This window comes from Lactuca serriola, chromosome 3, assembly GCF_051521515.1.
Source record: "Lactuca serriola cultivar US96UC23 chromosome 3, Lser_US96UC23_V15, whole genome shotgun sequence".
NCBI classification, from domain to species: Eukaryota; Viridiplantae; Streptophyta; class Magnoliopsida; order Asterales; family Asteraceae; genus Lactuca; species Lactuca serriola.
Window position 1 is genome coordinate 10,090,924 of NC_136410.1, and position 13,270 is coordinate 10,104,193.

Genomic DNA, 13,270 nt, shown 5'->3' on the forward strand with positions numbered 1-13,270 from the left:
GATACGGATGGATTTGTTGCTTCGGGTTTTCGCGCTCCCAAGTGACATCGGGTCTCCGCTTGACGTCTCAGCGAACCCTCACTATCGAGACGCGTCTTGATTTTGTTGGGTAGATACTTCTCAAAGACCGAGACGTGAAGTATCAGATGGGTGCTACTAATTTCCGAGGAATCGAAGTTTGAAGGTTACAAAATCGATTTCATAAGGGTCGCGAAGGGTCTAATGTACCATAAGGGAAGTATTTCGCTTTTCTAAAGCATTCCATGTTTTCCCTAGGATAAGGCTTCCAACAGAAAACAAACTCCAACAAGAAGGTACATCTTCATGTGGCAGAGTAACTAAGGGTTTGATGATCCTGAAAGAGAATTCTGGGACCTGTGGGTTATGGGCCCACGGGTATGGCTGCTTTGTTTACTACAAGATCAAGGAAAATGATTTGACTGAAGGGTACCACTACGAACTCGTGGTGATCACATCAGGTCCTGGTCGCTGTATTGGATACATCATCTTCCGGATGTTCGGCTACGAGGTAGCTCCAGGAACTAGATTAGTACGAGACTTGACTAGACGTTCGGAAAAGAATTCTCGAGGATTCATGGAAAGGCATCAGGGAAAAAGTTACAGACTTCTCATTTCCCGAATATCACACGGACGAGGAATGCATGGGAAACTTTCTAAGCTTTGATGCACGAAATTATGCGAAGGTTGGATTTAGGTTTGATGCCGAGAATCATGAGAGTCGAATCAGAGAAAAGATTCGGACGGACGACCCTTTCGAGAACAAGAATAACAACATGAATGAGACTCAGTCATTCCATGCCTAGATTGCATCAAAGCTTTCCATGAAAAGTTTATCATTAGATCGAATGGAAAGGAATAATTATCCGGATTGAGGATACGATCTATAGGTATGACGTTAACATTCTCTTTCTCACTGGTTGGTCATCTCGACGGTACACGTTTCAATTACTAACGAAGGATTTAGTTTAGAAAGATATTTGAATGAATGGTTAGCAAATTCTTACAACATTAGAATCGAAAAGGGTTACAGGCACAAGATTCATCAAGGAGGAGTATACATGTGGCAACGGTAGGGTCAACGGCTGTCCTTTCTTGTCCCATAGTTAGGACTCTCCCGGTGTTGCCAGACGTTACTGTCTTTGGACAGTTTCGCTTATAGCGCCCGACCTCTCCACAGCTGTAGCAGGTTTGACCGATACCAGCTCCAGAAGCTTGACTAGTTGATGGGGTTAGGGTTTTGCAGGTCCGTGCGAGGTGACCTTCCTGGCCACAGCTTTTACAGAACTTTGCACGACAAGGGTCAGTGATGCGATGGTGGTAGTTACATCGGTGACACCACGGGAGGGTAGCGACATATCCGGTAACAGGTACTTGAGATGTGGAATTGACAACATAAACAGCAGCAGGAATAGTGGCAGCGTGGACTGCCACTATTTGCTGTTTCTTCGAGGGTTCTGGGGAAGACTGACTCTTCTTCTTCTTTTTCCAAAACTTTCTTTTCTCGCCACTCTTTTCTGTTGGCTCGGGAGTGGTGTTTGCTTCTTCTTGGTCATCATTGTGATCGATCAAAGTTTGTGCCAGACACTTGGCGTTGTCATAGGTATCTGGCTTTGCTGCTATAACGTTCCCTTTGGTCGGCTGAGTTAATCCCCAGATGAACCTTTCTACCTTTTTGCTCTCTGGGGTAACCATTCCCGGACAGAGAAGTGCCAAGTCATCAAACCTTGAAGTGTAAGAGATGATATCAGAACCTTTCATCTTCAGGTTCCATAGCTCATGTTCCAGCTTCTGGATTTCACCCCGAGGGCAATACTCTGCACGTAGTAGTTCCTTCATAACTTCTCATCCCATAGCATTGGCTACAGGTAAAGTCAGGGATTTGACTCGGCCGTTCCACCAAGTCAAAGCCTTATCGGTGAGCGTACAGGCGGCAAATTTCACCTTATCAGATTCCGAACAGGCGCAAATCTCGAAAATAGATTTGATTTTCTCTAACCACCGAGTTAGAGCAATGACACCCCCTGTGCCATCGAAGAATGTCGGTTTTGCGTTCATGAAGTCTTTATAGGAACACTCCTTCCGGTGTCCCTGATTACCTTCTTGGTTTTGGTTTTGGGAACCACCTCCTGAACCATTGGGGTTTAGTTGAGGTAGAAGAGCTGATATGGTGGCAGAAATGGTTGCCTGAAGTGTTTCTAGATCGATTTGAAGAGGAGGTGGTGGCGGCGGAGGGTTGTTGGTGTTCTTTGAGCTGGGTCTTTTCCTCGGAGGCATCTTGATCTAAAGAGATCAGGAAAGAGAGGATCATAAGTCCTCTGAATTGAATCAAGAGATATGGATCAGGGGATATCTCATCAAGACAGATATAACATTATATTAAGCGATAAAGCAGGAAAGAGTGATCAAGGCAGAAAATTTTATCGCTAGAGGAATGATCTAGGAACAACACATATACGAGGATTTCTACAAAGGATCGGCTCGAGAAATCCTCCCATAGTATTTCATGGTTCGCTGCAGCGACGACTCATTGTTTGGGATATTAGGTAAGTTTTAGGTATGCTGCGTACCACAGTCACTCCCAAGCATATGTTGGTCGTGTTTCGAATGAATATAGTTGGCCAGGCTATATTGATCCTAGACACGACTACATAACTGCCCAGGTTTAACCGCAGTGTACAACACCCATTTACTTATATTTTGTTCTACTTGTAGTTACGGATTTCGACGGTCGGTATACTTATATACTTTAGAAAATACTTATATTCGTAGAGTATACTTTTAGTTCAGAGCACTTAGGCCCTTTAATGTTTATAGTCTTATACCATGTAAGCTTTGGTATACTAGTTCACTATAAACAAGGGCTCTGATACCAATCTGTCACACCCTGAAAACCAAAGGCGGAAACATTTTCGAGGTTGACTCCACGTTGAGTATCAAATCCAATGCACATAGTAAAGCAGTAATCACAAAACATTACATTACATAATATTGTTTACATCTGTTTGAAAGTAAAGCTGTACAAGTCTTTTACATATGTAATATGAACAAAAGTAAAGACAAGTCTTCGGAACGCTCCGTCTTCTCCAAAAGGTGGCGGTGTACCTGTCTAACGCTGACCTGAGAATACAAGCGGTTTGAAAATCAGCATAAAGTTGGTGAGTTCATAAGCGGTTTAGTTTTGAAAGAACGAGTTTCCTTTGCTTTCTGAAAAAGTTGTTGTTCAAGAAAATCCCATATTTTCTTATAAAAACAGTTTGGTTATCCTTTGTTACAATTTCGAAAACGGTTGGTTATGTCATTCCAGGAAAATCCCATATTTTCCTTATAGTTTTAGTTATTCGTTTGTTACTTTATCCGTTTATGTGTTGATGTGCTACCCAGGAAAATCCCATATTTTCCTATGTGTTGAGTTGTCTATTTGATTCTAAGTTCGTTACTAATTGTTATGTTATCCCAGGAAAATCCCATAGTTTCCTATGTGTTGAGTTGGTTCTTAGGTTTGATTTCGAAGTACTAGTAATTACCAGGTGTATAGTATTAGTTAAGTATTCTAAACCCTTAGTTATTCTACATTCGAATGACTATCATCTACTAACTTAGTTGTATTTTCGAATATTTGGAATCACACAGAAGCGTACATTACAGTATTTTTGAAGTTCTATTGAGTTCCAAAAGAGCACATTAGTTGTATAATCGAAGCTCTGTCGACATTTTGAGGCGGGTATATTCGAAACTCAGTAGAGGTCCAGAGGCGTATTTTCGTATTTAATTCGAAACTCTGGTGACACTCAAGGGGTACACTAGTTGTATATTCGAAGTCTTGGTGTCATCCAAAGGCGTTAATTTGCATTCGTAGTCCTATTTCTATTCGTATTCGTTCTGTCCTATTAGTTATATTCGTATTCACATTCGTATTCGTACTATGCTATTGGTTAGATTCGTATCCGTATTCGTTCTATCCTATTAGTTATATTCGTATTCGCATTCGTATTCGTACTAACCTAATAGTTATATTCGTATTCGTTCTATCCTATTAGTTATATTCGTATTCGCATTCGTATTCGTACTATGCTATTGGTTAGATTCGTATTCGTATTTGTTCTATCCTATTAGTTATATTCGTATTCGCATTTGTATTCGTACTAACCTAATAGTTATATTCGTATCCGTTCTATCCTATTAGTTATATTCGTATTCGTACTAACCTAATAGTTATATTCGTATTCGTTCTATCCTATTAGTTATATTCGTATTCGCATTCGTTTAGTATTAATCTTAGTTATGATTAGTATGATTTCTTTTACAAAAAGTAATATAGTTTATAACACTTTAAAATAAATATGTATTAAACCTGCAATTCGAAACATTAGTTATCTCAATCTTTGGAAATCAAGATATTTAGAAACTGAAACCATTAATTTGAAAATCAGTTTAAGTACAAGATACACTTGTACTTTTGCTTGTATTCCCCCCCCTTAAAATATTGAAAAACCATTGAAAACACGGAAAAAGGGTAGGGGTATGAACTCACCGAACTCGGAAATGCGACGATTTCGGACACTAAACGTCGGTTCGGGGCCTGATTACTCGCAATGTCCCTATGTAAAATGAAATAATGTCCGTATATATCTAATTAGATTTACAACACTAATTATATGGAACATTATACTCCAATGAGATTAAACACCTCAAAACGAGTGTTTGGAGTGACCCGGGTGACATCTACGGACGTGTAATGGTACTAGGGACTTGGGATTTGAGTTTACTCCCCAAGAGTAAACATTTTAGGGAGTTTACAACCATAAATCACATACATACATGATTTCACGGCCGTGAACTCATGTTGGTGTGATTTTGAGTGTTTAATGGCTTGTTTGGACTTGGGAAATGTTGGAATGGACTTCTAAAATGCCTTTGATTAATTTAAGGGGACTTATACCATGTTTAAGGGAGTTCACGACTTTAAACTTGGAGTTTACGGCCGTAAACTCTCCTATGGTCAAGAATAATAATTTTGGGGCACAAGGAACAATCACATGTGATTCTAGTTAATTTTCCAAGCCTTGTTATGAATTTAGGGCACCATTTAACTCACATTTAGGAGTTTACGGCCTAAGAGCATGATCTATGGCCGTAAACTCTTATTAAGAGGATGTTTGTTGTGTTTATGGTCCCCAAACTATTTTTAGATGGCTCTAGGATTTACCACAAGGCTATTGGTTGAGTTTCATGGCATTTTGACATGTTAAAAGGAGTTTACTCTCTATATTTGAGCGGTTTACGGCCTAAGCATGAGCCTTGGCCATAAACTCCTATTTACTCCTCAAAAATTATGTTTGTGATGTTCTAAGGCCATTACCAATATTCTAAATGTCATATCTAAGCCTTGTTTGAGTCTAAGAAGGGTTTAAGGGCTTAAAACCCTTTTAACTTAGTGTTTACGGCCTAGGCACCCTCCTGGGCCGTAAACTCTTTCAAATCCCTCAAAATCCATGTCTAAAATGTTCTAAGTCCAATCCATGAAGTCATTTAGCCATATCTAAATTCTAGTTGTGGTTTGGAAGGGTTTTGTTGCTCAAAAACCCCCCTTTAAATGAGTTTACGGCCTAGGATAGTTCTAGGGCCGTAAACCCATGATAATGGTCCTAATCCATGGTTTAAACTCGGATTTGAAGGCTAGAGGGGTTGTATAGCAAGTTAGGGAAGTTACCTCAAAGATTTGAAGCCTTAAATTGATGATTTGGACCCTTAAACTTGGATTTAGGAGAGAGGTTGGAGTGATAGTTGTAGAATGAAGCAAAACCTTCAAAATGAAGACTTGGATCACTTTAAATAGTGTACAAGTCCGGGACACGGTAGAATTGTACCCGATACCGGCGTTAGACGGGGCTTTTGGTCGCACCCGGCCAATTTGCCGTAACCCGATATGGTTGTTTTTAAACATGTTCCGATCACTAATACGAGGTGTTAAAATGAGTTCTAAGGGTATTTGGGCACTCATTAAGTCATAAAATAAAATATTCAATAATGACTTAATAAAATGCCGAAATCGGAAACGAAATCGGAAACATCGATTGGATGATCGGAACGAGTCGTGAAAAGGGTTACATTTAGGGATATGAATTTCGGGTTGTTACATTATTCCCCCGTTAGAGGGAATTTCGTCCCGAAATTCAATGATTACGATACAATACATGAATTTGAACGAGATACGGATGGATTTGTTGCTTCGGGTTTTCGCGCTCCCAAGTAACATCGGGTCTCCGCTTGACGTCTCAGCGAACCCTCACTATCTAGACGTGTCTTAATGACAAGCCCAGAAACACAGGGATTACACTTTAAGACTCCCACTGACCTCTTGACATATAGGATTCTCTTGTCAATAACCATTCCTTGACAAAAAAAATATTCAAGAGTTAGTGCAGATTCTTATCAAGACAAACACTTCACACAATTGGCCTCTATTGGTCTTTGTTTTATCCAAAACATCACAACTTACCAATTTCAAATGTACAAGAGTAAGAAAAACATTGTACTCTATATTTGACAAGTGTTTATAAACCTTCTTAGGATTATGACACTCAAGTTACAATCTTGAAGTATCAATCTAAGACTCATTTTAGAACGAAGTATGATTCATCCTTTTGATTTAACCAATTTAACAATTCACGATTCATCTTCTTAGTCAAATAAGTGCAATAAGATGTCCTTATAGAATCAATTGTGATATTATTTCATAATCACTAAGATAATCATAAACCAGATACTCAAGTACTCTCCCATCTCTTCAGATTGGAGAAACTTTTATCTTTCTACCTAATTTGATTCTTCTTATTCGTTCTGCCTTACATTGAAAATTTTCCAATGTTTTCAGAATTATACTTAAACTTGTAAGTATAACCATATTTACTAAGCTTTAGTGAATCACGACGAATAGCCTTATCATTCTTTGTGACGGACCTAATCAGCGCACAACCAGGTGTACCCGATTTCCTAGTCCTTCACTTGACTCACATATACATGTGAACAAAGATTTAGTCTTGATTTCCTGAAGATGAAAATTCTCGTTCATCATACAACACAAGTTGCATGATTCCAAGTTTCCATCCAACTGGAACTTGGGTGATGAAAATCTTTCCTTATTTGGTAAAATATGACACTACCACAACCGAAAGAATCAAATCCATTTTCCAATATTGCTATCAATGAAATCATATAAACAACAGATTTTCGCAAATTCCACTGTAAGGAATTTTAAAATAAATAAAATTAAAACTTTTTTTTCCTTTTATTTTAAAACTTGCGGAAAACTTATCCTTACAATGCAAATGCATATGAAAACTTGTTGTTATCTATTTCTAAGCAAAATATCATAACTCTTATGCAATAGTTCAAAATTCTGATCACCGAACCATGCGATCGAAATCCATCTTTGCGATCAGAATCAACATATTCTTCCTTTAAGCTTCCTCTTTTCTTTGATTCTTAAAACATCAACATGTGACCTAGTCACATCATGTATAAGAATCTCCAAATAGGAACTTAATAGAGTCAAATAGTGGACTTTACCCGAAGTAGAGTCATACTTTTGACTTTACCATCCTTATGATCTTTCAAGTAAATAGGGCAACTTCGCAACCAATGCCCCTTCCTTTGGCAATAGAAACATATGAACTCTTTGTGAATGGTACACGTGACTATCTCAAACTTAGCCTTTCTCTTTACCATTTGGTCAAACGAGTTGACTATGACCGATCCCTTTCCATTGGGAAGAGAAAGCTTTTATGGATTTCTAATGTTACCATTGTCAATGTTAAAACCATCTATTGCCTATGGAGGGTTCTAGATTGCCTCTTGCTCAACTATTGAACAATTACAATTCAATACCTGCACTTTTAATTAATTCTTTTAATCCCAAAATTAATTATAGTTAATTTCTAATTAAATATTACTATTTCTGATTAATATATTATTCTCATAATATATTAATAAATTACTTAATACAATTTATTAATCAAATTAATAAATCAACCTCTTTCTCCAAAATCATTCTTCCCATTTGCTAGTCTTGAGGGCAACCCAAAAGGACTGTGCAACAATCAATTCAATTACATACCAATTATAGTTATGGGCTTAGACACCTAATTCAACAATATGATCAATTCATTGCGAACTTTTATATAAGAAATATCGACGTGACCCTAATTGATCCGAGCCAAATGTTGATTGTTGCTAAAGCATAAATGCTTAAGAACACATCTAAATCAGAGATGCTTACTGGGTCTAAATTCAAGGTTTCCATGAACATTGTCAATGATGGTCCATAAAAGATTTCTCTTCCCAATGGAAAGGGGCCATCTAAGATCAAATAGTTTGATCGTATGGTAAAGATAAAAGGCTAGTCCTGGGATCCTTCAATGGGTTGACCCCAGAGAGTCCATTTGTTTTTACTGCCAATAAAAGGGACATTGGAAACAAAGTTGCCCAAATTACCTGAAAGATCTTAAAAGTCAAGTTGTGTGACTCTACTTCAGGTACATCCATTACTTGACTCCATTGTCTTATAGGTTCCTATTCATAGACTCTTAATACATGAAGTGATGATCACATTTTGATAGGATTAAAGGAGTTAAGATAAAGAAGGAAGCTTGAGCAAGGTGAGCTAAATCTGATCATGAGAAATGGATTTTGGTCACATGGTTCGATGATTAGAATTTGGTGTAACGCTTGGTTACTAGTACACATTTATTTATAAATTATTCATTTTGATGGAGCTACCATACGAGTGGGAGCCCTAGACTCGTCGAGTAGAAATGAGTCCTAGACGCGGGTTTTAAGCTATATACTCGATAAGTCAAGAGCCCTCGACTCGGCGAGTAGGTCTGCCAGAGTGAAACCCTAATTTCGGGGTTTTGTACCTTATTTAAGTATCTTAATCCCCACCTTTTGGCCTCATTTCCAGCCTCCAAGTCCTAAAACCTAATCCACGAACCCCTAGAGTATTGTGTGAGTGTGTGAGCCATTTTTTAGTGTTCTTGTGTTTTTTGAAGCTTGTAGAAGAAAAAGAAGCTTGATGACTCCAATAGAATATTGTAGATCCAAAAGCAACATCTCATCCCCTTCACTTTCTGGTAATAAAGTATCTAACTTGATCATTTATTCATTAGATCCACTTATTTCCACTTTTTGAGGGTTTTGGTTCAAGAAGCTTGACCCTTGGGGTTTGGACGTCCCAAGCAAGGATCCTTTCAGATTTAAGATCGTTAAGGGTTGTTAAGGCATAAAGGTTCAAACTTTATGCATTGGTATTATGAAAATGCATAAGTAACTTGATGTTATAAAACATAGTGTCATGTATGATTTAGTAAGTAAAGGATACAAGCATACGAGTCAAAGTTTATTCATTCCTTTTTCCCTGATAGGAAAAACAATATCTTTGGGCCCCTCAATGATTTGATGTCGACATTTGAATTGCTTGGTCGAACCCGGACCGAATTAATGTGTTTAATTAGTAGTTTGAATTCAGTCATTATAAATCGGGAAATTGAGAAACATAATTTGGACAAAGAGATTGATTCTAATCCATGTCTCATGTCCATACGATATCTAGAAGAACGAAGAAATATTTGATCACTTATCTAAATGACAAATATCTGATCGAATCAGAGTTCGACAATTGCTTTGGAAAACACCGTCTGCTGTTTAATTTCGAAGTTATACTAGTAATTTGCTTTAGACTTGTCCAAGTAGGAGACTGTTGGATTAGGTGTCTAAGCTAATAACTAAATAAGTATAATATTGAATTATTAGCAAAGTCCTTTTGGGTTACCTTCAAACCTGGTAATGGACTGAAATGCTATTTGGAGAGAGAGATTGATTTATTAATTTATTACATGATTAATAAATTAATTAGAAATCAAAATAAATAGTTTATTAATATATTATGAAATTAACATATTAATTAGAGATTGTATTGTTTAATTAAGAATTAATCATAGATTATTTGGAATTAATTTTGGGATTAACTAGATTAATTAAAAGCGGAAGGACTAAAGGTGGCAATGTTCAAAAGTTGAACATTGACCAATTATAGAACCTCCCTAGGAGGGGGGACGAAATTCTAGATGGTTATAGAGTTTCTATAGGTATTAATGGGCTATAAGGAAGCTTGGAAGGCCTTATGGAGCAAGAAAATGGATAAGAGCTTATCTATGGAAACCTGCCTTACCCTTAGCCTCTTTATCACCTAATATAAACCCCCTTGGGTTATGAATTTCGAAATTCAACTCATTCCACAGAGAATTTTGAAAATTCCCTTCATCCTCCTCTCTCATATTTAGCCTCCAACTTGCTAAGGTTTTGGTTGTGAACCATTAGAGACACGAGATTTCTAGTGCTTCATTTCTAAAGCTAGAACAAGACGGAATATTGTTTATTTACTATAATAAACAAAAGATATGTAATTTCTACATCCCTTTGATTTTTGAAAACAACAATGTAGTTTTAGGGTGCTTGATATTCAATAGTTGATTGAAATCATAGTGAGAACATAAATCCTTTAAGGTGCATGTGAACTTAGGGTTTATGTTTTTCCGCCAAAATCAAAGCTTTGTAACATATAAAACCCATCACTTTCACGGTGTGAATGGATCGTAACAGTAAACCCTATTTTTTTCCTATTGAAATCTTGATAAAATCTAGGTACGTAACGCGTAGGTCCTCCTACCCGACGTCTGGCCTTCGTTCTAAAAAAATGTTGCACACCCCTTATCTGTATGCCTTAATATTAGTACATGAAAACTTGTCAGTTTTATTAAAGTTGGAAATCATTAATCAACTGGTTTAGTTGGTTAATTAAATCTTTAGTTAATTGATTAAAAGTCATAGGACATATATTGTTAATAAAATACTTGTTGATTTATTTATTGACCTGCATCGTCGCATGTCCAATTAGAATTAAAAGACAAAGAAATTTAAATAGTTTAAATTCCATAATATATGTATATATATATGTTAAAATTATATTTATATAAATGACATAAAATACAAACATTGCGTTTTCGTATATTTAAATGCATTGTCAGTTTTACCATGACTAGGTTCACCTACTTTTACGTTATAGGGTTATAGGGATGATTTAAGGAGGTGTCATTGATTCCGAATGAGGTCGACTTTTAATAGCATTAGTGTTTGCCACCCTTATTGTCTTCTTGTGTTTATGAGTGGAATTGCCGAAAGAGTTTGATAGGGCGATGTGTTAAGTTAAAAGTATTAAATTAAAATATTAAAACAAAATAACGTTTTGATAATGTGGAGATAGAGATGGAAATAAGGGAAACAAGAGAGCAGAGAGAATGTAGGAAGAAAAGGACAATCTATAATGTGGAGATAGAGATGGAAAGAGGGGAAAAGAAATAGTAGAGAGAATGTAGGAAGAAAAGGACATTCTGAATAGAAAAAATAAGAGCGCTGGCTCACTCAGAGAAAGAAAATGGGAGCGAGAATCTACCTCCTCTGATAAACAAAACTCATTTTTGCCACATGTCTCTACTCTACATTGCCACTTTGCCACATGTCATCTTTTAAAAAATCCCTACACTTCCGAATTAAATAAGATAATTTAAGAATTAATCCTAATTATGCGATAATATCTACTATCTAAAATCCCGAATTTATATGAAATTATTATTGAATGGTTCAAGGTTTCAAATTCAAATTCCATGTTTTTTGGAAAGAAAATCAATTCACGTTGTCTATCTTTGGTTACATATCCTATTTTTTTTAATCCTTTTAAAGATTTGAAACAATTCCAAAAAACCAGCATTTTCAATTCAAATTTTAATACATAGGTATCGAATACTCCAATAATCCGTCTTCAACTTTCGTTCTAATTCCAATTGTCGACTTTTATTGAGCTTTCTTCTTCAACATTACGTTGTCTGCAGAAGATACATCATAACAAATCCGGTTAGTTCATCTTCATATCTTCATAAACCAATAATTCTAACCTTTTTTCTAAAAAATACTTTAATACCATTCTACTTTCAGTTCTCATTTCTTTGTTGAGATGCATCCTACTTGACTCACCTATTTCTGGTTCGATTTCTCCATATATAAACTCAATATCAGATCCTACAATCTCATATATGTTTTTCTGCATGCATATTTCCTGCATAACAGTATTATGTTTGTGAGTACATTGTTTGTTTTTCTGCAAAAATATAACAGAAACTATGTATATCATCCATAAATATTAAAGTAGTTTAATTTTAGTATATCCTAATTGATCAAAGATCGTACAACAATCAGCATCTTGACAGGAAAGATGAATTCAGTATAAGATTTACAGAAAGAACAACCAAGAAATATGTGTTTGGTTTTGGATAAGTATAATACCTTGTAAATTTGTTTGTTCCTTTTATTGGACCTTATTCACCAATGCTGAAAACATGATGCAATAAACTTGGTTAATTTTTTTTGATGAATGTGAGAATTGAATCTCGGAATGCAAAGGCAATTTCGTTTTTTTTTTTTTTTTTTTTTTTAGTTTTTGTTTAGATGTCATTACAAAAAAAACTTTGAAATAAGGGCAGTTTCGGTAGATTTTAAAAAACAGGGACCAAAATAAATTTTTATAGCAATGCTTCAACTTTGTTATATGTTTTTAACATAAAGGAAAAAAATAAAAATACAAATAATGGTCCATGTTAAATTTTATAGCAATGTTCTTTGAAATAGGGGCAGTTTCGATATATGAACAAGATTACTATGGAAGAGTTGGTGAACATTGTTCTGACTCATAGCTCTAAGATGACTAGCATGAATGAGCCAGCGTAAAAAACAGGAACCAACTTCGTCATTTATCAAATTACAATGTTAAAAGTTGGGGTACATATTTTTGTGAATGTGTAATAGGTCTGATGCATATTCTTTGAAATAGGGGCACTTTCGATAGATTTCAACTTTTTAAATCTGTCAAATAGCAATTTACCCTCCCATTTCAAGTGATCTGCCACTACAATTTATTTTATAACTGTTTTTTACAAACTGTCATTTCATATTTATTATCAATATAGTGTTTCTTTTATTTATATAATGGTAAAAAATCGTCAATGATGGTCATTTTTTGTTTAAGTGGTACAAATTTTAACAAAAATAATAAAAAAAAAACGCCAATAGAACTATTAAATTCGACAAAATGGTCATTTTCAAGAAAAAAATCAAACTTTGAAACAATGTAGCATCGTAC